This window comes from Lissotriton vulgaris, chromosome 9, assembly GCF_964263255.1.
Source record: "Lissotriton vulgaris chromosome 9, aLisVul1.2, whole genome shotgun sequence".
Classification (NCBI taxonomy): domain Eukaryota; kingdom Metazoa; phylum Chordata; class Amphibia; order Caudata; family Salamandridae; genus Lissotriton; species Lissotriton vulgaris.
The window spans coordinates 560,776,783-560,799,115 of NC_141697.1; positions in this window are offsets into that span (position 1 = coordinate 560,776,783).

Consider the following 22,333-nt stretch of genomic DNA (forward strand, 5'->3'; position numbering starts at 1 on the left):
CACGGATGGTAATCAACTTGCTAGGGATGACTGCATCATGCATCGCCATAGTGTCCCACGCCAGACTGCACATGATTCTACTCTAAGTGCCTCTCCAGACAATGGTCAAAGTGGACGGTAATTTGGAGGATCTAGTTTTGGTAAAGGGCAAGACTCTACTCTCCATTGGCTCAGCTGTAAGAATCTGTTGCTTGCAGGCCTTTTCTCTACCCTCTTCTGGAAGTGACGATTATCAAGGATGCTTCACTCACAGAAGGGAGCCCTCCTCGGCAGCATGGCTGCAGCACATCAAGACCCCACAACACCAGGTGTGCAGGATCCTCAGGAGAAAAAAATCCTCCTAAAGCAGGTATGATGGCCATTTATGACATCCAGAAGCAGGGGGGAATCCACACTCCCCAACTGTCTACACTAGCACAGGAGATTTGATATTGTGCAATTCACAACATACACCCGCTAGCAGAATGATTTTGAGGAACTGCCAAGTAAGATGTATAATCAAAATCACAAATGGGAACAAACTATTGGTCCCTCAAAGATGGTGCTTCTCGTGGACACTCTGACAGTGAACCTGTTTGCCCCCCTGGGATACACAAGGTTTACCTCCTTTACCCGCACCCACAGTCCATGTGCAATTCACAGTGTATGAACTGTTTTTTGACAAACAGATAGGAGGACGCCAAAGGCAAGCTGTTGCTTATATTACTTCCAGCTACTTCGTTCGTGTTTCACCAATTAATTTTTTTCGATTGTTAGGTTTTCAGAAACTTATTCAGGCCTTTTCAGAAGACTTGCATTCGCCGCCATTTATTTCTATTCCGAAGCGGAATTCAATTGCAATAGAGCTCCATTGTGACGACGGAAACTTTTAGATCCTGCCTGGAAGAGGTACAAGCCATATTCATCACCTTTGAAGCAATTTCATGAACCTCAAGTTACACCGTGCCCCAGTGCCCTAATGATAATCCCGCGAGTCAACGCAGGGTTTAGAAACGCGTCGGCCCTTTCAATATATCTGCCACATAGGGCAACCACTAATCTCTATGCTCCAGAATTAGGATGTACAATGGTTTACGCACCCGGTAGGGGCTAAGAAGAATTGTCCATGTGGTCTAAAGTAGCTCCGTGATAATTACCTAGTGTTAGGTTAATGGAGTTCTTTTGTTTATGAAAAGATCTTGCTGGTGTAATTTTTGGAACAATTGGTTGAATTTTGTATATTGGTTGTGTAAAATTGTCACATTGTATAAAATTGGCACATTGCATCACTAATTTATTTTCACTTGATCAAAATATTTTCCTGGTGGATGTTAGTTGTATTGATTCTCTGACAAGAAATTAATGTGTACCTTTAGTATGTATCAGAAAAATGTAAATTGCATACACTGAACATATGAACCTTATGGTCGTATTTTCTCCGCACAAAATAAATAGCGGTGAAATACATGAACCAGGTATTCTCTACTTTGTAAAATATAATTGTAATTCGTCCATACCTGGTTTGCTAAGGACGAAATCCCCTTTGGATGTTACATATCTGTGGGATTCTTTGGCACGGGTATTGCCCTTGCTCCCGGGAGTTCATCAAGATAAACTGACTCAGTTGATTTCAGATGGGTAACAGGCTGCCCAATTGCTCATTAGGTGTGGTTTGGACTCCACCAACTCGGCTGTTCGATGGCATCTGCAGTGGCGTTGCACAGACATGCTTGGCTTCGCTCCCCTGCCTTTTCTGAGACAGTCCAATCGGCACTACTTGACATGCCTTTTGACTACACTCTTGTTTGGTGCCCACGCAGAATTTGCTCTTTTGTCAATAGCGGGACAGTAGGTTGTTCAGAGCCTTGATTCTTACCCTTTCTGTTCTTTTGTACTTTTCATCGGTTAGGACTTTACAGTTCGATTGTCTTCATATTTGCTCTGTGATTCGCGATTGTTTTTGCCGTGTTTGGTTCTGTCCTTTGTCGTCCGGATGGGTGATCCTGTAGTTGCAGGTCTTCATCTTTCTTCTTTTACTACCTTGTGGGTTATCTGTCCGTTGGGCAGATAGTCTGTTGACTATGCTGAGGTGTTTTTCATTCAGTTGTTATCTTAGAGTTTCCTTCTCATATGAGACAGTTTACCTCTGTTTCTTGCTCATGGAGACATTGTGCTAGGCTTTTTGCCTTCTTTCCCCTGTTATGCTGTTCTTGAGGATTTCGTGCGGTGTTCTTCTTGGACACCTTCTTACAGCCCTATGTTCTCCTGCTTGGGTTCAGGTGACCTGTTCTGTGTTTTTCTCGTAATAACTTCTACTTGATAGTGGCGGACCAGTGGTCCATCCTTACAGTGGGCGGCTTTCTCATTACTCGGGGCTTCGGTTCCTTTGGCCCTTCTTTTTTTTATTATAAATCTTTTTTATTAAGTTTTGCTCAATTGACCATACATATCAGAAGTTACAATAATTTCTACACGGTTGACTTCTCAACATTACAACATTTGTCTCGTAGGGGGATTGACGTAAATAAATAATTTACTCTCTTAATTTCTATGCAGGTAAGTACTTAATCAATAATAACTCAATCGGAATGAAAAAAGACAGAGTCCGTGGTGTTAGAGTTCTTAGGGGTTTTATTCCTTAAAAGGAATGGTCATGACCAGGATATCTGATTCTGACCACCACAGGGGTGTCAGAAGGGATAGAGAGTGCGCTCTACATTTTATTAACAATACATAGCTTATATACTTAATTCACATCATAAGCAACAGTGCAGGAGGCGTAACAGATGAGAGAAGACAAGATAACAGTATACACGTGGTACTAATACGTAATCAAGAGGCGTGAACTAGGCGTGAACTGGAGGTGTGTGCTAGAAACGTCACAGATAGGTGTCACAAAGGGGTGGCACCCACAGAAATATGGCAATGTCAGCAGAAATCGGAAGCTTGGATGCGCGCGCAGCTGCATGACGTGTGATTGACGTGAAACTGGAGGGTGCAGGGGATTTGACATTCAAACTGACGGAAAGAGACAGAAGTCTGGCATGTCAGATCAACTTGTACTTTTATCATATCTGATATCTGATGTTGTAGGAACTAAGCTATCTGGGCGGAAAGGTTTCTGGGGCAGAAGTTGTTCTATACTGACTGAGAGTGCGTGTATAAGCGCCTGAGTGTCTGCATGAGAAGCGTGGGGGCATGGGCCTTCCATGGGAACATGGTAACAGAGGCTATGAATTACTTGAAATAATTGCACAGAGACAGGCCGGCCCTTTGGCTCTGCAGCTGGGAGGATGTTTACTTAAACTAGTAGGCAGGAATGCATTTTCGAGGAGCAGATCAGATAATTCGAAGGTTGAAGTCAGTCTTGGCAGAAAACAGGCTGAGCTGAGCGCGAGGGGCCGCGCTGGAAGTAAGTCAGAGTTCACGGGTACAGAGGCAGCCTGGGCTGAAACCCTCGGAGTCGGAAGCCAGGAAAGAGGCTCAGGTGGCAGAAATTCAGGGCCTACTTAGCTAGAGCTAGAAAACGTAGAAGTACACCACAAAAAGACGTTGGCATGGCATACTTAGGAACGGACTATTCAATCCATTCAGGGTGGATCTGAAAGAAGACATATTAACGTTGGACGCAAATGTATTTGCGTCTTCATGGCTGGCACAGGAGGGAAGTTACATGTACTTTAAGCTTGATACATGGAGCCGGTGGGGTACACGATAGGGAACATAACATGACCAAAAATTTATATTTCCTCATTCCCTCCTTGTTCCCTACGGACCCTTCATGAAATCTCGATCCTCATGAATCTATCAGTTTGTTCTTGCAGCATCATTTGCTCATCTTTCTTTCTTCGACGGTTTGAGAGGAAACTGGAATGTTCAATGCAGGATGTGGCGCACAGTCCACAAATCGCTGGCCCACACTGTAGGCACAGGCAGCAACTGAATACTATGACTAGGCCAATGCCTAGGAAGGATAGGATCTTCCATCCCCAAGCAGTTAACGTTGTCCAGAACCAACCGGACCAAGTCCAGGTGCCTGGATTCTGATGTATCAGATTTGCAATTTTATGGAGACGGGTAATAGCTTTGTATACAGATGGCGCGTTTTCTGGGATGAAAACACAGCAACTTGACCCGATGACCTTACAAGCTCCACCTCGATCTGCCAAGATGACGTCAATCACGAGACGATTTTGAAGGACAACAATCCGCATAGCAGACTGTTCCTCTGTTATGTTACCTAAAGCGGAAGCGGTTTCATGTACTACTGCTTCTAGTGTTCTAGTTAATTTACGTATTAATTTACTATTCTGAACGGGGCCTACAAAGAAAAAGAATCCTTTATTAAAATCTGTGTATTGCTCCCATGCCGTTTCAGTGTAATCAACAAGCGGGAGGTCTCTTCGGACTCTATTGTTTACTAGATTTGGATTACGGTGGTAATCAGGGGGAGCTAAGAAAACAGGAGGCAGAAGGAAAGCAAGATAACAGGTACCATCCCAATCTGGAGGTAGACTTATGTATGCGGTATGACCACAAACAAAATATGTATGTCGTCTAGCTCGAAATGAGGACCTACCCTCATCAGTGAATTCGACTACAGTAGTACATTTACTATGACCTAAGTGTACTGAACCCTTCTTTTTAACACAGAGGTGACCGGTAACTGGTAATACTGACATGGCAGGAAGGACAGGAGCAGCTTCGGATTCAATAACAAGAATCATAAGATTTTCTGTGTAATTGCCTAATCCATATACTTCATTTTCTAGATCAGTTCCTACAGAAACAGGTTGACCTTTACTATCAGGGTAACAGGCGTAGAATAGGGCTGAATTCAGGTTTCCCCATATCCATTTCCCTTCGGGGGTAGCAGCAATCTCGGGATCCAAAGAATTAATTATTTTAAACCATGCACCGCAGGAGCCATTGTGAGTGAACGGATACGGAAAAAGAGGCAGGGCTCCCTGGTATTTCTGATGGGGAGGGAGTCGGCCGCATACCCAACAATTGGTAGCATTGCTGGTCTGATGAGAGTGATGTAACATACTAATGAATGTGTTGTTGCGCAGCGCAAGTCTATAAGAAAGTTCGTGTGGAGGTAGCTCACTAAAAGTGTGTTCAGCAGATACATTGTAGGCAGATTGTTCACGCTTGAAAATAGGCCAGTAGATAGGCAGCAGAATACTAGCAACAATAATTAAAATACTCAGAATAAACATGATTAATAGTGTCACTATACAGTGACTACGGAGTGATTTACAATATGCACGTTTCTTATATTCTCTCTCTCTATCTCGATCTAGGGGATACATGTCAGAAACTATTTAACCGATTCACCTAGGGGAGGACTTAAACAATTAAACTGTCTGACTTGCTAGATCGGAGTTTCATACGGTATTCTTCTTGGGGAGTTTTTTCTCGTTTGGATTCTGTAAAGTCTTTTGGCTCAACACAGTCTTTGATAGGGGTGGACGAGTCTCGATCAGGTTTCAGTCCAAAGAATTTTTTCACATGACTCGTGTGAACCCACCCCTTTCTCCCTTCTATTTTTACTGCAGTCCTTGTGGTGAGAAGAACGGTCTTCGGGGATTTCCAGCGGGGCTCCAGCGGACTCTTCCTGTCGAAATTGCGTACCAGGACTAAATCACCAGGACGGACATCGTGTGGCTTTACATCAGTGTTGTCAGGGAAGGCTGCGGCAACCTGTGAACGACATGATTGGAGTGCAGACATCAAGGAGGCAAGGTAATCTGTCAACATGTTACAATCAACATCAGTAATCTTTTTCGGAATGGGCGTCCCCCACATATTCGGTGGTCTACCAAAAACCACTTTGTACGGGGATAGCCCTGATCTCGAATGGGCAACCATTCTCATATAGAATAGTGCCACTGGTAGGGCGACTATCCAGTCGACCCCTTTCTCTTGACATATTTTTGCAAGGCGTATCTTTAGTGTCTGGTTATGCCTTTCTACAAGGCCTGCGGCTTCAGGATGTCGGACACAATGGAATTTCCACTGGTATCCCAGTAATAAAGAAACTTCTTTCATTAACTCGGACGAGAATGGCTGTCCGTTATCTGAGTAGACGACACGGGGCAAACCGTATCGTGGGAAGAATTCACGGACCAACTGTTTGGCAGTGGTCGGAGCAGTGTAATCTGGGACTGGGTATGCTTCGGTCCAGCGGGACAGAGCACAAACAACTACAAGGACATACTTGAATCCTCTACAACGGTCCATCTGGATATAATCCATCTGGAGGACTTCAAAAGGGTGATCGGGAGGATGAAATCCACCTTGCTCTACAGGAACGCTTTTACCTGGGTTGAACTGACAACAGATCATGCAAGTACGCACTTTCTGTTTTGCTGCTGCTCGTAAGTGTTTATTGTTCCAAAGATTTTGTAAACTGTCTAACATCGCTTTCTCTCCTAGATGTGCTGGGCTATGTGCTGTATTTATCATGACTTGAACCATAGAGTCAGGAAGAAACCATGTAGATTTTCCCTTTGTCATCCAACCTTGATCTGTCCGGATCCCTCCTAGTTCAATCCATTTCTTTATTTCTTCTGGAGTAGCGTGTGTCTGAATGTCGATAACATCTAGTGTGGGATCCCTGACTGTCATACACTTGGTCGGTACTATTGTCTTTGTCACATCAGTTGTCTGGGTGTGAGTCAGTGCTGTATGTTTTGCTGTCTGGTCTGCCAGGTCATTACCCTGGGAAACAGAATCTGTGGCTTTAGTATGTGCTTTACACTTCATGACGGATATTCCTGAAGGCAGATGTATTGCTTCTAACAGTGCTTGAATGAGGGGACCATGTTGGATCTTGGCACCGTGAGAGGTCAGGAAACCTCGTTCTTGCCATAACATACCGAAGTCGTGTACAACTCCGAACGCATAACGGGAATCAGTGTATATGTTGACATTTCTGTTCTTGGCTAGAATACAGGCTCGGGTCAGAGCGATGAGCTCTGCCGCTTGAGCAGACAGTGTATCAATACGATATGTTTCTTTAACTTCAGTTTCAGTGGTCACGGCATACGCGGCCACTAATTCTCCTGTACTTGTTCTCATACATGAACCATCCACATAAAGTGTCAGGTCTGGATTTGTCAATGGAACATCTGTTAAGTCTCGTCTGGGCTTTGTTACTGCATTAATGATCTCTATGCAATCATGCGGGGCTGGATCTGTCATACTTGTAGGTAACAGTGTGGCTGGGTTTAGGATGCTGCAACGTCTGATTTCTATGTGTGGCTGGAATAGTGTTAATTCATAACCTGTCAGTCGTGCTATAGTCAAGTGTTGAGTCTGGGTTCTGTTTAACAGAACCTCTACAGAGTGTGGAACTTGTACTGTTAACTGATGTCCTAAAACAATTGAATCGCTCTGTCTAATGGCTAATGCTGTTGCTGCTACTGACTTCAAGCACGCAGGGAGTGCCTGTGCTACTGAGTCCAATGTACTTGAAAAATAAGCGCAAGGCTTATGTGAACCTGCTTGATCTTGAGTGAGGACAGACAATGCTGTACCATCACGTTCTGTGACAAAAAGAGTAAACGGTTTGCTGTAACATGGTGTCGCTAAAACTGGTGCTTGGCATAATGCTTTCTTTAATTCCTCAAAGGCTTGTGTGTGTTCCTGAGTCCAAGGGAGGACAGTCGAAGTTGCTGCCTCCTGCGTCGTTAACTGGATGAGTGGCTTAGCTAGAAATGCATATTGAGGAATCCATTGTCTGCAGTACGAGGTGAGGCCTATGAAGGCCCGCACTTCCTTTTGTGTCTGGGGTCGTGGCATATTTACAATTAACTGAATGCGATCGGGAGTGAGCTGTCTCCCCACTTTGGACAGCAAGTGACCCAAGTACACAACTTGCTGAACACAGAATTGTAGCTTCGAAGGGGACACCTTGTGTCCCTTGTCAGCCAGAAAATGTAAAACTGTCAATGATGCTTGTTCACATTCGGGCTCACTTTGTGCGGTGATCAGCAGATCATCGACGTATTGCAATAAAGCGGTGTTAACTGGCATTTGAATACAATCTAGTTGTCTTTTCAGTGCTTGACTATAGATGCTGGGGCTTTCTGTGAATCCTTGAGGTGCGCGGGAAAATTTGAAACTTCGTCCATTTAAACTGAATCCGAATAGATATTGGCTGTCGGGGTCAATAGGTACGCTGAAGAAAGCGTTCTTGAGATCAATTACAGTAAAGAACGTTGCTTCTGAATCAATAGCAGTCAATAGGGAAGAGATATCAGGGACCACAGGGTACTGTGGTACAATACATTTGTTCAGTTCTCGAAGATCAATCACCAGCCGATATACTGGCGGTGCATTGGGATCAGTACGTTTAAGAATTGGAATGATGGGTGAATTACAGGTATTGGAGTCGGTCTCTACGACCACTCCCTGGGCAATGAGCTCTTCAATGATTTTCAGTAAAGCCACTACAGCATCGGGTGGTAACTTGTATTGTCTGATTCTGGGTAGAACAACACCTGTCTTGAGTGTAACACGGTATGGAGTGATATGCATGCAACCTACGTCAGCTGGGCCTTTTGCCCATAGGTGATCTGGTACATTTTTCAATCTGACATCAAATTCTCTCAAAACATAATGACCCTTGAAATCCCGTAGAAAGAGTCTAACTCCCTCCGGGGAACAGCATATTATAGCTCCTAGAGCCTTCAGTGTTTTAATTCCTAACAGATTTTCTGGGCATGAGTTTGTAAGTAACAAATCTGTAACTCGTGATAATGGACCCACAGCCAATGGTACTGCTTCCGATACTTCATTTACAATGGGCTGTCCTGAAAAACCAAGGGAAACATTCTGTGAGCCTGAGAGGGGTGCCCCTGGGACTTCATCATGACTGATTGTGGTGCGACTTGCCCCTGTGTCAATTAAAAACTTTCTGTCTTTTCCCAATACGTGACTGTGTACATAAGGACCTTCTTGATCTACAGGAATTTCAATAAGAGGCAAGCCACCTTCCCTCTCTAGGCTGTTTCATGTATATCGGGGGTAATCTGGATATGCAGACTGGGCATACTGATACATCTGTTGCGAAACTTGCTGAGTCGCGGCAATGGGCTGTGGCTGTGGTACCGCTACTGTCTGTGCTGTGTGCGATGAGGCATGCATAGGCTGTGTATTCTGCATGGGTTGTTCGTTCTGTGAGGTCTGTTGATGACCATGTTCATGTCTAGGCGGATGCGGTCTTTCCTTAGTTTTACCTGTTGATATATTATGTTTCAGAACTGGGCATTCATGTACATAATGACCTGGCTGCTTGCAGTAATTGCATGTTCCCTTAACGGGAGCTGTAGTGTGACTTGTCTGGGTCCCACCCTTTCTCTGACCGTCGGCTGGGACCGTCTGGGCTACTAACATTTTCATCTTCGTGTCTTTCATGCGTTTCTGTTCCTGATCTTGTTCTTCTCTAATTCTGTTCTGATGGTATTGGAGCATCTGTAACATCTGGGATGGCGTATTTGCCTGCCAAGTACTTTCAACTTTGTACACTCTATTTTTAACTAATGGTAGGGAATTCTCGACTAATTTTGATACAAAAAGATGCGGATATGATTCGCTACTTGGTTGCAGGCCACTATTAATAATAAAACATTTCTCGAATCTTGAATAGAAGTCACTAGTATCTTCATCTTGTTTCTGTTTACAGGACGAGATGGCGTCCCAATCTTCCTTTCTAGTTGTCAATAATCGTGGCAGAACCTGTACTATTAAACCGGGTAATGCTTTAGTCTTGTCCCCAAGGCCTACCCCTGGGATCCGTTTACTTTCTTCGTCTTCTATTTCTGCCCATGCAATCTTTGTGTCCCCCACCTCCCATTCTTTTTCCTTTAATTTCTCGTAAATGCCCGTGGGCAACAGTACCTTTAACATTTTCATAATATCATCATGCGTGTAATCCCCCATCAGTAACATGTCCTTAAGCTCTCTGTGAAAACCTGCAGGGTCTTTATCATGACACGGAACTAGTTTCTTCATTTCTAACAGTTCTAACTTAGTCAGTGGCGTGTGTACATATACACGTTTCAAAGCGTGATCTGCACCCATAACTGGGTGTACTTCTCGTAAGGGGTTCTGACTTTCAATGCCACTACCGCACTGCATGTGGTACATTTTCCTTTCTAGAGGTGGGGCCGGAACATATTCAGAGCTTATAAAGGTGTTATATTTATGTCGTTGTTCTAGAATTATTTGTATTAACTTGGTACTGAAACCTCTCCATCTATCCATGAGTAGTGCTTCTAATGTTTCGTGTAAGGGACCTGGATCAGAATGATGGTTTCTGTACTTGATGAGAAGGTGCTGAATCATGTATACACCTGCTAATTTCTGCTCGTCTGGGGAAAGGTTCAGAAACGTCTGTGCTAAGGTATCATCATTATACATGTCTGGGTTTTCGGCCCATAATATGGCTGACCGGGCTAGTTCTTGTTCATCCATTGAATTGAGTACATGGTACCCCATTCTTTCTCGTAGTCTTTTATCAGTCTCCTGGAACTGGTGTTCAGAAGAATTCGGATTCGTTAAAGCAGAGAGAAAAACTCTCTTGCTTTCCGGACGGATGCCTTTCCTAAGGTAAGTTCCCTTACCTACATATGCTATAGTATCTGTAGCTCGTTCTGGTTCTTCAGTTTCTTCTTCCTCCTCGGAGGAATCTTTGTCTTTCCCTTTCTGGTGTACTGCTATCACTGCTTTTCTAATTTTCTTGTACATACTGGCTATGCAAGCCCCCCTGTCATGTTTTCCATCGGCTATATTTTGACCCCACTTGTTTAGTGCATCTAACTCACTCTGATCTGTCTCGGGCCTGTCTCGTTCTCTTATTAGACAATTTATGAAAAATCGTAATATCTGTGCTTGAATGTCAACTTTCTGTTTCTCCATGGCATCCTTGATACTGTCAGGGTCTTTTCCTGTCTGAACAAACTCATATATTCTATCTAGATGCTCCTTCATTCCTACATAGCATAGCAAGATATCAGTGGCAGATCTTAACCGTAGTGATGCCAATATCATAAGATCGTCTTTTCCGGGTACTGGATCATATCTGCAAACGGACATGTTTTCCTTGAATGCATCAAGGCGGGGTGACTTGAACGTGAGAGGATTCTGCATGTCCCTGAGATTGAATCTGGGTGTTAATGGCGGGGTCCGAAGACCCGCGGTCGCACCTCCTGAAGCAGATGCTTGGGCATTATCTCTCTGCGGAGTCTGGATCTGAACTTGAATTTGTCGTTTAGTAGGATCAGGTAGACGTTGTTTCGGTAATTCAATTTTGGGTGTGGGAAGTGGCGGAGCGGGGGAGGTCTGTCGCGGTACCGGCGGAACATGATCTGGGGGCGGAGTGCCACCCCCGTCCCTGTCAGGAGGCAGGGCACGAACAGGCAGATTGGTGTAAGCTGGTGCTACATCTTCTAGATAGGAATTTAGGAATATGTCTTTAGTAGTCTTGTGTATTACTTTAGTTGGAACTAATGGTGACGGTAAGTTTTTCGGTATTTCTGATAGGGCCTCAGGTGAACCCTCGGCTGCAAGATACATACCGTTTACGAGATTATTTCGGGCACGGTCTATTTGTTCTGTTTTTACTCGGATCCCTTCAGTAACTAATTCGTTTTCTTGGGCTTTTTCTGATTCTTTAAGTCTATCTTCTCTACGGAGTGCTTTCTCAGCACGCTTATGTGATTCCTTACGCCAAAATTCTATGGCGTCTTTCTGAGATTGTCTAGCTTTCTTTTTCCATAATGCTTCTTCTACCTTCATGATGCACTCGGCATCCCATGTTCCGGTAGTGGGCCATCTGTGTCTTTCGTCTAGATGCTTGGTGTAATCGGCCCATAAGTCTAGATACAATATGGCATCTATGCCATGTTTATGATACATAAAGTTACCTGGAGTGTCCCTAGGGGGAATAGGAATTTCTTCCTCCAGTATCCCTTTCCTAGTTCCTATCTGTTTTAACTTGTTGAAAAACGGCATCTTATTTACTTATTACTGAATGCTCAATCCTTACTCCTTAATACTGCTGACAGCTAGTTTATACGAGAAACACAATAATGCACATTTAAACAGTCACATTCATACCACGACATTAATCACATAAAAACATTTAAGACATAGATGACTACACTGGATGTACTGCTAAACAGTACAGATACACTGGTGTAACAGTGCAGAAATTCGGAATACTAGATATACTGCTAAACAGTACAGATACACTGCCTAAAAACAGTGCAGACCGGACTTGTGTACCCAAACCCGTCTAGATACGTCCCAGCAATGGTACTCACCGGGAAGCACGGAAACAGAAGGCCTCGGAAAAACTCGACTGGACTCGACTCGGTACTTCGGAAAACTTCGGAAGACTTCGGAAAACTTCGGAAAACTTCGGAAACCTGGTGGGCCTCTTGACACCTCGGACCTTGCTTCTTTCGGCTAGGCTCTGGTCGGGATCCTCCGCACTCCTCACCGCCTCGTCTGGGCACTGATCGCAGTCTTCGTCATCTCCTTGGGCCAGAGGGAGATGCAGGAAATCCTGCCGGTACGCGTAGGTTCCGTCTAACTGATGGCAGGGGACAGAGCTTGCAATGCGCCAACCGGCGCGTGAGGTGGGGGAGGGGTCCCTATTCGGGCGCCAGAATGACGTAAATAAATAATTTACTCTCTTAATTTCTATGCAGGTAAGTACTTAATCAATAATAACTCAATCGGAATGAAAAAAGACAGAGTCCGTGGTGTTAGAGTTCTTAGGGGTTTTATTCCTTAAAAGGAATGGTCATGACCAGGATATCTGATTCTGACCACCACAGGGGTGTCAGAAGGGATAGAGAGTGCGCTCTACATTTTATTAACAATACATAGCTTATATACTTAATTCACATCATAAGCAACAGTGCAGGAGGCGTAACAGCTGAGAGAAGACAAGATAACAGTATACACGTGGTACTAATACGTAATCAAGAGGCGTGAACTAGGCGTGAACTGGAGGTGTGTGCTAGAAACGTCACAGATAGGTGTCACAAAGGGGTGGCACCCACAGAAATATGGCAATGTCAGCAGAAATCGGAAGCTTGGATGCGCGCGCAGCTGCATGACGTGTGATTGACGTGAAACTGGAGGGTGCAGGGGATTTGACATTCAAACTGACGGAAAGAGACAGAAGTCTGGCATGTCAGATCAACTTGTACTTTTATCATATCTGATATCTGATGTTGTAGGAACTAAGCTATCTGGGCGGAAAGGTTTCTGGGGCAGAAGTTGTTCTATACTGACTGAGAGTGCGTGTATAAGCGCCTGAGTGTCTGCATGAGAAGCGTGGGGGCATGGGCCTTCCATGGGAACATGGTAACAGAGGCTATGAATTACTTGAATTAATTGCACAGAGACAGGCCGGCCCTTTGGCTCTGCAGCTGGGAGGATGTTTACTTAAACTAGTAGGCAGGAATGCATTTTCGAGGAGCAGATCAGATAATTCGAAGGTTGAAGTCAGTCTTGGCAGAAAACAGGCTGAGCTGAGCGCGAGGGGCCGCGCTGGAAGTAAGTCAGAGTTCACGGGTACAGAGGCAGCCTGGGCTGAAACCCTCGGAGTCGGAAGCCAGGAAAGAGGCTCAGGTGGCAGAAATTCAGGGCCTACTTAGCTAGAGCTAGAAAACGTAGAAGTACACCACAAAAAGACGTTGGCATGGCATACTTAGGAACGGACTATTCAATCCATTCAGGGTGGATCTGAAAGAAGACATATTAACGTTGGACGCAAATGTATTTGCGTCTTCATGGCTGGCACAGGAGGGAAGTTACATGTACTTTAAGCTTGATACATGGAGCCGGTGGGGTACACAATAGGGAACATAACATGACCAAAAATTTATATTTCCTCAGGATATGAGGACCCTGGTCATGCCCAGTTCAGAAGACCCAAACTTATGGCAATTCGAACATACAAGCAGCAGCTAAGTCATCTCAGTAAATCAGGACCCCACATTCTCCTAGTCGTGCCCACCCGGTTGTCAATCCTCCACTCCCAGTCCTGCTCTATGCTTATGCCGTGGTGACCATATTTTCTCCCACTTTTTGATCGCCCCGCCCCCCTGGTTTTATATACCGTTTCTTTGGCTTGTTGGCACCAATCAAGGTCTTGTTTCCACTCTCCCAAGGAAGAGGGCAAAGGCGCTCCCCACCTCCTTGCAATGTTCCTTTTGGCAATCCCCGCTGGAAGAGAAAGCCAAAGTTCTGTATACCTGAACCAGTCCGAGTCGCCCTTGATCATCAGGATAAGCCATTTGGCATCCATGGGGAGCGTTACTCGTGAGCCCCTCGACATTACGTCCGTGACACCCTCCCCGGTATCTGATTATCACCAGACATTCCCGCAGAGTGTGAAAAAAGGTGCGATCCTGCTGACACCCCCTGACGCAGAGCGTTAAGTGCCTTATCCGTGAGTGGATAGTAGGTACGGTGTAGTATCTTAAGTTGCACCAACCTGAATTTTGTCCAAACTGCAATCTCTCTTGGGCTCTGTATGCCTCCTGCCAGTCTGTGTCATCCAAATTCCCAAGATCGACTGTCCATGCCACTCTCAGGGCCACCAAGGGTTCTGGTATAGTATTCATAAGCTTACGATATATTGTGGAGGTTGGTTTTTCCGGGATGGGGTCCAGGAGGAATCAGCCTTTCAGTGGTGAGTAATCTGGAATGGGGGTGCCATGATGGATGTGAAGCCGCATTGCATGAGTCAGGCTGAGGTAGTGATATTTTTGCGTGTGATGTAAAGTGGATTCTTGTTGCAAGCCTTCAAATGCAAGTGGAGTCTCTCTTCTCCACAAGTCGCCTAGGTGTTCAATCCCTATCAGTTTCCACTTTCCGAAGCCCACTAAGGCAGCTACCTCCCTCAGGAGATCACCCTCCCACAGTGGGGTCCAGCTGGTCAACTTCCCGGTCCAACCTTGTAGTTTATTCGCTTCCCTCCTGCACTCCACAACCACTCCTATGTGTGGTGGACACTCCAGACGCCTCTTTCGGGAGTATAAGAGTGAAGCACATTGGCCCGTGGGCATACCAGCTCTATCCACCCTATAGGCAGGTTCATTCAGGTCTGCATACACCCAATCATTTATAACCAGCAGAGGGGAGGCCCAATAGTACAGCTTGATGTCTAGGACAGCCAAACCCCCATCTTTTACCCCCTGTTGCAATTTGTGAAGCGCTAACTTAGGTGAGCCCCCCGCCACAACAGGAGTCTAACTTCTTGGGATATTCTTTTAAAAATTGTTGGGGGAACTCGAAAAGGGGTATTCTGGAGAGCATAGAGAAGGGGAGGGAAAGGCATCATTTTGAACCTACCCATTAACGACAGCGGGAGGGTACGCCAATGGCGTATATCAGCGATGAGGCGCTCCATCTGGGGTTCAAGGTTTCTCCGCATAAACGCCTTATGATCCCTCACAATATATATGCCCAGGTATTTAAGCCCCTCCCTTACTACCGGGGCCGCACATCTCGCGGGTATCCTGGGCTAAGGGCCCCGACAGTGGAAATATTGCCGATTTAGCCCAATTGATGGTGTAGCCAGAATAGCTACCAAATAGCTCGAAAATGTACAGCACCCTCACCATCAAGTAATAAGGTTGTGCCAGGTACAGGAGAATATCATCCGCATACAGTGAAATACATTCCTCCCAACCACCCGGAGCAACTATCCCCAAAATCATCGGATCTCTTCAAACCCAGTGTTCCAGTGGCTCCAATGGAAGAGGAAAGAGTAGTGGGGACAGGGGGCAGCCCTGCCTGGTTCCTCACCCAAGCTGAAAGGATCTGGACATTACCTCATTGACTCGCACTTGGGCTCTAGGACTCTTGTACAATAATCTTACCCACCCACAGAAGTTAGTGCCAAAACCCATTTTGTGTAATACCATTAATAGATGGGCAATTCTATACTGTCAAACGCCATTGATGCGTATAGCGGCATCACTGCCGTCTGTTGAGCCTCGGGGTCTTCCGTTAGGTAAAGCGCTCCGTAAAGCCTCCGCAGGTTATGACGGGTGCTTCTATTAGGCATGAAGCCTGATTGGTCTAGGTGTATCACCTCTGACAGAATGGGCACCAATCAGTTCGCTAACACCTAGGCAAGTACCTTCGCCTCTACGTTAATCAAGGAGATTGGGCGGTAGGAAGAACACTGGTCTGGCGGATTCCCAGCCTTATGCACTACTGCTATTGGGGCCGCACATTGGTCCCGCGGGAGCTGTCCCTGCTCCTGGGCCTCTACTAGCGTAGCTAACAGCTGTGGAATTATTATGGAAGCCTTACTTTTTCAGATCTCCACAGGGAGTCTATTGGGACCTGCCGCCTTCCTAAGTTGAGGTCACCCAGGGCTACACCCAATTCTTCCTCCTTGAGATCTGCGCCCAGTGAGGTCCACGCCTCATCTGATAGCATGGGAAGGGAGAAGTCTCTTAAAAATTCTTCACAATTGCCCTCAGTTCTAGTGCTGACAGGTGTATATATTCCCTTGAAGTGTATGGTGAAGACCTCTTCTGTGTCTGTACTTGTGGTATGTAGTACCCCTGCCTTGTCTGTCACACCCGTCACCCAGGAGCACTCTCTGTCCCGTTTCTCCAGCCACGCATGGAGCCTCAACGCTTTATCTCCCACATCACATAGCCTGTGCTGAGTCGCAAGGACATACGCTCTCGCTTCGCCATCCGCCAGCGCTCACAAGTCGTGTTGTTTTAGTACTAGCCTATGTTTCAATTTCCTAGCGGTGTCATCTACTGCTCACCTTTCCATCTCGGCTATCACAAGCTTCAGGGATCTAACCTGGAATGACTCATCCGTTTTCTTTCCTCCAAACAGAGCCTGTCCCTGCCCCCTCAGCACCATTTTATAGGCCTCCCATAGTGTTATGTGTGAGGCTACAGATCCTTTATTTTCCTGAAAGTACAGCTCTGAGCTCTCTCGGAGCTGGTCATGAAGTTCCGGGTCTCACAGGCGCCATGGGTCAACTCTCGGGAAGGCTGCACTAAGGAGGGGGTCCCCGTAATGGCTACTTCCACCGGAGAGTGGTCTAAAATTCCCCATGCCATCTGCCTTGGGCCCATAAACTCGTCTGCTCTGTCGTTCCTCATGAAGAGGTAGTCAATCCTAGAAAAGGAGTTGAGTTGTGCAGAATAGTACGTATACTGTCTATTCAAAGGGTTATGTGTTCGCCATAGGTCCACCATTCCCAGGGCCATCATGAAGTCTGCCAAATCGCGCTCTCCCCTCCTGCCCGCTCGAGAGCCAGAACGATACAGTTCTGGGTCCATGACGGCATTGGTGTCACCGCCCAAAAGGAGGGTGCCCAGGGGCAACTCAAGTTGGAATTAGCAAATTTTTGGTAGGGTAACTTTGTGCACTCCCGGAGGTATGTAGATTGAGCAGAGTACTACAGTACGCCTCTCCCACTTACCCATAGCTGCCACCATGCAGCCTGCCTCATCAGCCCTCACTTTGGTTATGGTCAGAAGGACCGTATTGCGGACCAGGATTCCTATACCTCAAGCCCCAGAGGAGAAACAGGAGTGGCCGCTAGCCTATACCCAAATCGGTCCAGGGCTTTACATTTGCTACCTTTTAGGTGCGTCTCCTGAATAAACACTTTCTCCGGGGAGTGTCTCTTAATGTACTGAAGAACAAGGGTATGTTTGATTTTGTTACCTAATCCGATAACATTACTGGGTCCACACCCATATGCAAGACTGTGCTCCCATGACAAAAGATTAGGAGCTTACAACTAGTAGCCCTCCCCTTCCACAATACCCATCTCTCTGCAACCTGTTGTACACATTTGGCTATATTGGTTGTGAGCACATATTCAAACATGCAAAATAACATTAAAGAACATACCCAACCCCCCTTCCTTGCAACCATGTCCGGTGAGTAATAACCTCCCACCACCCAAAGACAGAGGGCCTGTCGCCCGAACTGTGCTATAGTAAACAGTAAAGAAGGGGCAGCATGCCAGCTGCCAGCGCAAAGCATCATATTACTTCCGTAGGATACATCTAAACCCATTAAGACAGTCTTGGGAAAAACCCAGTTCCCGTTCTCGTGTCCCTTGAACTCAGGGTAGTCCACTGTAGTGCGACACCACAAGTGTCTCTGTAGCTTTCCGCTCCAATGATAGATCCCACTTCCCTGGAGCCATCATACAGCCCTCCTCCCCTCCCATTCAAAACCAGGGAAAAGAACATTTAACGGCAATACTTGGGGGGGGGGGGGGGGGGGAGGAGTCTCCAGTACCGCTTATTGTTCATTGATGGTGCACAGGGCCATCTGTTCCACGTGACCTTCAGCCATGTTGCCAGTCTTGGGAGGCACTCGCGACTTCCCTCCTTTTTCGTTCAACCTTGGGCCAGCCCTCCTGCCAGTCGTTGCTTCCGTGGGTGAGTCGAAGAAATATGTTTTTCCTTCATCAATAATTTTAAGTTTCGCCGGGAAGAGCATCATGTATTTAACGTTGGCTTCGAGTAGGGCCCTTTTGACATCATCAAACGTATGTCGCTGGTGCTAGACGTGGAGCATGAAATCCGGGAAAAAACGGATGACAGTATTTTCATGATGTAGGTCCCCATGTTGACGTGCCGCTTGTAGTATGGCATACCTATCTCTAAAATCTAGTATCCGGGCTATGATGGTGCGCGTAGGCGCTCCGGGGCGAGGTCGCCCCCCCCCCTCCCGAGTGTGGTAGGCACGTTCAATGGAGAAGAATGAGGACATCCGCTTGGGCTTCAACTTGTTGAGGATTAGGTCCTCCAAGAAGAGGTCCATCTATGGGCCCTCCATACCCTCTGGTAACCCTACTACACGGATATTGTTAAGTCGGGCTCTCCCTTCCTGGTCTACAAGTAGGGCAAAAATATCCTATTGGTTCCTAGTGAGACATGAAACCTGCTCCTCTACGCGTTTGGTTTTGGACTGCAGGCCCCCAATGCCCACCTCCGCCGCAGACACCTTCTCAGACATTTTCCCAAAATCTGCTCTGAGCAGGGTTACTTCCTCAGTTACTGAGTCTAGCTTGGGTTCTAGTGTTCCTCTTAGGTCCGTGATAGCTCTCATAATGTCTTTCATGGAGGGGTCTGGGGACTGATCCTCCTGCTCTGTTAGCGGATCATCCTGCTGCTCCACCCTCTCTGCCCCTGAGGACCTTATAATTGTCAATTTGGATCGCTTGCCCCGGCCCCATAGCCTTGTTGCGGCCCATGCCCACCATGCGTGGAGAGCCAACGACGAGCCTGTATGTGGGAGCCTTCTCAGTCACTCGTGTCTGTTCCGGTAGATGTTGTCTTTTCACCCCCACTGTATATCTTTTTAGGCGTTATTGTGGGGGTCCTTCGCGTTTATATCGGTCCTTCTTTTGTTTTCACTATTTACTGCTCTGGCTTCTTTCATGTGCTGGTACGAGTACTATTCCCCCCTTCTGTTCTGGGAATATTCTTTCCCCAGAGTGTTTTCTTCCACAAATGTTTCTTTGTCATGTTTTTTCTGCTTCTTGGTTTCCTCTAATACAGCATTGAGATGCCCCCTTTTTTCTCAGGTAGCTTGTTTCCCCCTGTGGGATTGAGACTGTGTCTGTCTCTGCAGATGCCTTTCGCACTAATCATTTTCTATTTATTTTCGATGAATTCTTGTCAGGAATACTCTTCTTCATGGTGTTACCTTTAGGTACACATTGCATTCTCATTCCCATTGCACTGTGTTCCATGCTTAGGTGTGGCCAACTTTCCTCTTTTGATTTGGATGTTTACTTGCCCCCTAATTTGGAACCTGGCTTTTGTAGCTACACTCCATTGTTCAACCTTCTTCTCAAGGTGTCTCTCCTTGACCTCTTTTGTATATTGTTTTTGTTGCATTTCTATCTTTTGGGACTTAAAGGATGAGTTTTTTTGTTCTTTCCCTTCTGCCTCTTGTTTTTATGCCCTGTGATGGGACACCCCTCCCTTCCTTTATATTGACAGTCTATCATATTCTCTGCAAACAGCTCCTGTTTTCTTATATTTGGTGTGTTCCTCCACTTCGGGGACACAGGTTTGTGGTTTTCTTTTACCACTCTTCTCTTGTGGTTTCTCCTTGCCCTTTGCATACTGGGTACTTACTCTTCTTTCCTTCTTTCAGTATTTAATATATATATATATATATATATATATATATATATATATGACCAGGTCTCTGCTTAGATCGGTTTCGACCACAGGAATCACGGACCACCACGCAGCATTATGAGTGTCACAGGTAAGTTTATTATCCTTTGTACAGGTCTTCTTTGGCACAACGCGTTTCGGGCAGGAACTGGCCCTGATCACATAGCGGACATGCAGTAATGGTCACCTTTTCTCATTCGCGGAATCACCACGTGACCCAATCATGAATAGTGAAGAAATACTATGAAAAAAAGTGCTCTATGTCGACTGGGTTAAAGCACTATTAATCTGCGACTGAAGTGCAAATTGAGGCACATCAAAGCATACCAATAATCATATATGTCAGTAACTTATTACATTATTTCTGTGTAAATGCGTGAAATTGTGCAAATAGGCAAGCAGCATTAAATTATATCATAATAATAAAGCACATTCAGTACACATCATTTGACATAAATAACATATTAACATACATAAATATGTTAAAATCACTGTAATAAAACCCAGTATAAAAATCGAATAAATATTACTATGTTACATGTGCAAAAGTATGCATGGGTTTGTGTGCAAATATAGCTGTTCAATTGTGCAAAGTGGTTTCTCTGCATGAATGCAGAACCAATAGTGCAAATGATGCTGCCTCCCTAAGGTCTATCTTAGATGTTACTGTGGTATTGTGTGTGCAACTGCTGTCATCGCAACGTAAAGTGCTGGTGCTAGGATAATTTTGTGGGTTATAGATCAGTCCCGCTCCCAGGATTGACCAATTGCTCTTCAATTATCTATATATCTTGACAACCCTAGTCTGGAAAGTGCTGAGTGTTTATGGTGCAAAAAAATTGTGCTAGACAGGTGATATTAAAAAAGTGTGATTGAATGTAGAGAAATAGCAGCTAATATTATAAACCATTCTTTTTAGACTTCTGTTAATGATTTATAGGTTCATCACTGTGATTTACTGTAGTACCAATGCACAGATGGAGTTGCATAGTTATGTAACAGATGGAATATGCTACAGAAAGGTGTGTATATCCTCTCTGTCATTGAGGCCATTTGGAGACTTGCTATTAAGATTTAGAATGTATCTTGTTTCTAATTGTCTCAATGCTTTGTCTCTGTCCCCGCCTCTTTTCTGTGCCGGTGCCATGTCAATAACAAAGTAGGATAAACAGTTAACATCTCTGTTATGACTGGTCTTAAATTGTCTGGCTACCGGGTAGGCGGGGTCGCAATTGATGATGGCACGGATGTGTTGTAGTATTCGCATGTATACTGGGTTCTTAGTGCTGCCTACGTATCGGAGTCCGCAGGTACAGGTAAGAACGTATACGGCATATTCTGTGCGACAGTCAAATTTACCCCTGATTATTTGATCCTGAGCTTAAAAGGGGTTCTGTACTTGGTGGTATTAGCGCCAAAGTTAAATGCGCGACATGTCGCACATTTAAGGAAACCATTTTTAACTGGTAGCCATGTTTGAATGCTAGGAGCCTCTGTGATGGTGTTCTGAGACAACAGTGTGGCCATATTTTTAGCCCTTCTGAATGTCACACTGAGCTTTTCAGGTAAATTAGGTTTTAAAATTGGGTCCGTTAATACTATGGGCCAGTTTTTGTTAAGAATACTGCGTATTTTACGTTCTTGTCTGCTGTAAGTGGTGATTAGTCTGGCTGAGGCATTACCTTCAATTGTGTCCCCATTATGTTCTGTGGTGTTGGGTAGTAAAGGAGATCTAGTTCTCTCATTTGTTTTTAGTATGGCCTTGTTAAGGATATCCTCAGTGTACCCTCTGCGTCTCATGCGATCAAGACTTTGCTTGCTACATATATCAAACTGTTCTGTTGTACTGCTAATGCGTTTAAGCCGTAATAATTCCCCATAGGGGATGCTAGCTATCAAATGTCGCGGGTGTGCACTCGACGCATGAAGCATGGCATTGCCGGCAGTAGGTTTTCTAAACGCAGTGGTGGTAAGTTTGTTCTCAATTATCTGCACTTGTACATCTAAGAACTCTATCATGGTGGTACTAATATGAGATGTGAAGTGCAAGTTAAAGTCATTGATATTCAACATGTCGACAAATTCCTGGGCACTGTTTATGCTGCCTTTCCATACAATGAAAACATCGT